Source organism: Camelina sativa, chromosome 12 (genome assembly GCF_030686135.1).
Source record: "Camelina sativa cultivar CO46 ecotype springtype chromosome 12, ASM3068613v1".
In the NCBI taxonomy this organism is placed as follows: domain Eukaryota; kingdom Viridiplantae; phylum Streptophyta; class Magnoliopsida; order Brassicales; family Brassicaceae; genus Camelina; species Camelina sativa.
In genome coordinates this window covers 17,799,216-17,805,215 of record NC_141891.1, presented here as the reverse complement: position 1 = coordinate 17,805,215, position 6,000 = coordinate 17,799,216, and positions in this window count along the sequence as shown.

Genomic DNA, 6,000 nt, shown 5'->3' with positions numbered 1-6,000 from the left:
CTTAACTGATAAAGATGCTCTAGATGAACAAGTGTTCTTAAGCTTATATTTGTTATTCTCTGATCCTTTTATTAATGTGAAGTAATTTGGATTTCTTGATAGGATCACCGAACCCATGTTATCTAGCTTAATTACATCTAGATTGAACCGTTCAACCATGTCATTGTAACACTGGTAAGTGAGCTTTGATAAGGAATCGGAGTTCTCTTGACGAGGTCAGGAATTTCCTAATTATCACACTGCATGCTCTTTATTTGAATGGTACTAGACGTGCCTCCCCAATGCGATGTTGTCACATGCATGTCTCTTACGTAACTTTGCATTGAATAGTGTTTTGATTGGGTAAGGTCTGCGCGCATGCCATGCAGTTTGGTTTTGGATAGTTTGCATTTGCATTTAATACTTGTCTGGGTTAAATATCGTCCTTTAGATTTGGAGATCCGTCATTAATACTTATATGTGAAAATATGTGAAACACGATCCTAATTTAGATAACTTGATGGATAAAGTCACATGTTACGACTCAATAGTGTAGTGTGGGTGAACTATTGAGTCGGACACATCGTACGCATGAACTTTTCCAAGTGCTCTATCTTCTTCTGTTGCTCAGCCACAACTTTGGAGTGTTCTGCTTCACGAGCAGCAATCTCAGCATCACATTTTGTAGTATAGGCAACTTGTTCTTCAATTATACGATGAGCTTTCTTCACTTGATCTTGCAATGCTACAAACGATGACTCTCTTCGTTGATAGCTCTTGCCATTGAGAAGATCCTGAAGATGATCCTTGTGGCTTCCAAGTCTAAAAATATTACCTCGTGAATACTTCTCAGTGGACTTAGAAAAGAAAAAATGAAACTGTTAGTTCTGAAAATGAAAGTTATGAAGACTCTTTAAATATAGATTGTGAAATTGTGAAAATGGTACTTTACCTGAAGAAAGATGGCCGTATAATCTTCTGCTGTGAGCTCCTGAGCTCGTGAAGGATCTGACTCGATCTCAGATATCTTAGCTTGTAAGTGTGACAACCCGTCCCGTTGACCCCACTAGCCCACTGCTAGCTTGCCCCCATAGGCCCGAAGCTGGCCCTGCAGGGCATCGATCCTAACCCCTCACTGGGCAAATGGAACTATTCATCCAAATCCACAGTAGGTTATTGGTGCGCCAGGCGTTCCTCGAACCCTGGTCCCCACCCTTTAACAACCTTCCCACAGGACAAGCTGTCACCAATTGACGGGACCAGGGTTCGAGGAACGCCTGGCGCACCAATAACCTACTGTGGATTTGGATGAATAGTTCCATTTGCCCAGTGAGGGGTTAGGATCGATGCCCTGCAGGGCCAGCTTCGGGCCTATGGGGGCAAGCTAGCAGTGGGCTAGTGGGGTCAACGGGACGGGTTGTCACAGTAAGTTTTTCTCATAAGTTGAGAAGATCTTCTCGGCTTTTCGATCGACATACGTACCATCTAGCCTTGTATGTGTCTCTCTAAAAACCTCACCAAGACTCACCAGTCTCCCAAGTTTCTCTTCCTGGAATGTTACAAAAACAAAAAAAAAGTTAAGACATAAGTTAAAGTTACAAAAAAGGTTAAGACATAAGTTAAAGTTACTCACCAAGCCTTGTTTGACTTGTTGATACGATGTTGGCCCAGATAAATGCGAGTGTGGACCGAGACCATTACGGTCTGACATACGAGCATTGGAATAGATTTGACTCCTTTCTTGTGCTTCTTCAGTATCCCACAGTGCAACCATTGTTTTACAGAGTTCACCCTCGATCCATTTAGGTTGCACTCGACTAATCCTAACGTCGCTTACCATGTTCTTCATCCGGCGTTGACATATCTCATAGAAAAAATGTTGCACTGTCCCTGTTATCAATGGATCCCAAGTGTGAGTTTTCTAGCAAAAAGAAAATATGATTAAGTTAGTGATAAGCAACAATTAAAACCTATCTATGAATGATATATAACAGAAAACTATACCGCAAACTCAAGGAAGTATCTTTCTCGTCTATCCGGAGGTACACATGACCAATTATAGAATTCACCATCAAATTTGTTTGTAAAAATCTTTGTTATCTTCCGCACCAGTTGTGATTTGATATCACGAGTAAACCTCATAACATAAGAATCAAGTCAAACCTCTGAACTGGAGATATCCCAGAATCATGCAAAGGATTCGATTGAACCGGTGGATTGTTCTGGACTTCTGGTAATGACCTAGCTGGTTGGTCTTCTCGGCTTCAATTCACGGAATTCTCAAACAGGATTTGTGGCGGTGGATAGTTTCTGACCTGCGGTGCGGCTGACATCGATAGTTGGGGGGAAATGCGGACTTGTTCTTAAGGCGTCTGAGGTGTTGGATTTTGAGCCGCCGGCGTGAAGTTGTACTGCGGCGGTAGAGGATTGACTTTTTGAACCTTCAACGTAGGGTTTGAGCCACCGGGTCTGAGAGAAGCGTTGGGGACATTCCTTTTTCGTCCAGACTTCTTAACCGGCATCGTAGAAGACTGAGAGAATCGGCGATTGCGTCGATGAGAGATTGAGAGATGAGAGATTGAGAGAAACGGCGAAGAACGGTGAGAAATCAGAAATGAGAGATTAGGGTTTGAGCATTAGGGTTAGGTCGTTTGTTTATGGGCTGGACCACGTAAATGGATTCCCGGGCTTGTTTAGTCCCAAAATGTTTTAAAATTAGTCGCTGATGAGTTGGTATGTGATTTTATTTTAACAAATTGGGCTTCTCTTGTAGTCCAAAACCTAGTCCAACACGTAATAAAAATGTTTAAACCCAATATTCTGTAGTTAGTCACTTATTAGTCGCGAATCTGTAGCCATATTTAATTTTAGAGAAACATATAATTTAGTTTAGTTTCCATATTATTTGAAATCTGCTACTTATATATACACTAAATAATATATTGATCACTTAAAAATTACAAAACATTAGTTACATATAAACTTAAAGAATGTGAATATCTAATAGTATATGAAGAATGTAAACATGGATATATATATATATATATATATATATATATATAAACTTAAAAACATTAGTGGCATATAAACATTAGTTACATATAAACCAATTCACATCTGCAGTAATAGATATATATATAAACTTAAAAACATTAGTGACATATAAACATTAGTTACATATAAACCAATTCACATCTGCAGTAATAGAAAACAATTAATAAGACATGCTGCACCTAAACATAAGTATAGATATGAGAATGCAAACACATGATTCTTGTATTTATAGTTAATATGTGAAGAATACCACAAAATTGGTGACTATTTAGCGACTACATATTTTGGTATGCAATATATTCATAAATTAGTCGCTAAATTACGACTAAATTAGCGACAACATTATGTAGTCGTCAAAAAACGACTGATATACGACCAAATATATGTAGTCGTAACATAGTTGCTATATAGTTGCTACTTAGTCGCCTAAAATGACGACTACATAAATAGTCGCCAACTGTATTCGTAAAATCCATGTTTTCTTGTAGTGATAAGCTTTCACATATTGAATAAAATTCACTCTCATCGTGCTAAGAGAATATATTTTGTTAACTTTTTTTTTTGTTCTCTTAGATAATTTCGTTTGATTTATTATGAAGATAATTTAAAGAGTTTTTATTAGTTCATTAATTTTAACTTAGTTCAAAATCTAAAAATAAAATACGTGCTATTGTATTCTTAGTTTTGAAATTCTTGTCGAACATGTTATTTATTTATTGATGTTGAAATTCTAGTTAAAATATTATGTTATTCATTTACATCATTTAATGATTTTTATTTTGCTTCAAAATTTACATCAGTTTTTAAATGGACTCGAAAATAAATTTATACAGATTGAAATGTCTATACATGAGTTAACCATGTTATTTCAAAGCCCATATTTCTGATTTCAAAATAAATGAAAAATTTCAAATAACATTTGAATTTATAAATTAAAGGACCAATAATTATGACACATAATTTCAGTTTACCGACCTTTTTAAATAATAGCAAGATGAATCAAATATTAAAATATATCTCAAGATGGATATAATGTATTACAATGCCAAGTTCTTTATGGTGGATACTTGTTGCGAATACCTTACGCAATACAACATCCGTTAGAATATGCGTCACTATACATCATATATTTAGTTTGACATGCATATCTCTACTCATATCAGCTTCTTCTTTTTTCCCTGCGGCGATTTTGGATTCTTCATCCTTCTTTTTATCCATCTTTTTCTTGAGTTTTTTCAACATTTTCTCTTGATCAAAACTACCAAAAACTACCAGTAACCACAACCTTTTGACTTTCAACATCGACCACACATGTGTTCAACCCCTAATTAAAACCATTCAAAAAATAAATTATTACTAGGGAGGTACCCGCGCCTAAAGCGCGATATTAAAATTTTAATAATAATTGTTTTGTTACTTTATGATATGTTATATTTCTAAACTAATTTTTTTAAAGTTTATAATATTTTATTGGATTATAAATACATTTTTGTATTTGCATATATAGTAAAAGACTTATTTCACTAAAGAAAAATAATTTTCTAAATGTGAATTACTAATTGAGTCTTTTAAATAAACTTCTAAACTGTAGTAAACAAATATTGAGATTCAATAAGTAATACCAAATTTTGTAAGAGCGTAAGCAATTTCCAAAAGTTCGATATTAGAATGTATTATCTAAATTACAAAATAAAGTTTAGAGTAACGGAAAGTTGGATTTGAGTAGCGGTTAATACAAAAACTAAAATATAGAGTCCTTTAAATAGAAGAAAAAGAGACAGCCAACATCCCATTCTTTACATTTGAGTTACTGAGCTTTAACCTTGTTGGTTCATCACATGTTTTATATAATAACGCCCAGCAAATTCAGTCCTGCAAATATATAAATTGTTTTAAGAAATTTGACTTTAACATCATACAGAACTTGATTTCATAAAAATAATTACATCTTACATAGCCTGATGATGCTCCAGTCCTTCGTACTCTGGTTTTATGAAGATCTTCGAAGAGTTTAAGGTATTTTCAAGACATGGTGAACCTATGGACATTTAGAATTTTAGGTAATTTTATTGATTACCTTATGATAATTAAAACTTATGTTACATACCTTCATATTCTCCAACCCTCATAAACCGCATTACACAGAATACAGGTTCAGATTTGTATATGAGATGGCACCCGCTTGATTGCCATATGGTCCTGAATTCAGTAGCGTGGTTGTCTTTGAGATGACACTTCACAGTCTCACCCCTACATGTTTATCAACTCAATTAAAATGTTGACAGAAACTACTTTGAATTGTAACAATCATAAAGGGAAATTAAATATCTTGTACCTGCCATTCAACAATGTGAGAACAACTTCATTAATATCAATGATACTCCCAGGCCTTCTTCTATCTTCCACATCCATTATACACGCACAAACATCTAATTTGGGAAAAAGAGAATATAGGTTTTCAAAGTGTTGCTAATCTATTATTGGTAAAGTGTTATTATTCCTTTTTTTATGTGAAGAACCAATACACAAAGTTTCATAAATCCTAAAATTAAGAATCTACTTTTCAAACACAAAGATACCAATTAACTATATAGACGGATTGTTTCAAACTAATATAATCAATTTAAGAAATACTTACCGAAAGTTATGGGTTGATATATTCTTCCATGTTTTATGTCATCCAAATCCTCGAACCTAAAGTAATTCTTAGGACTCAATGATTCGAGCAGCGTCATTGTGGTTTGACCCGTAAATTTAATCTGATAGGGGTGATGAGTATTCCTATCCTCCAGGGTTGGAAAGATCACTTTGAAATTTCTAATATTGTACCACTCACCATCGTATATATATTTCGGGAGGTTAGCGAGTGTATCATTCAAATAAGGAGCTTCAATAGTGTCACCCTTCAAAGTTAAACAAAAAATTTGTAAGAAGTCTTATATACAACAACTGTTAGAACTCGAAATT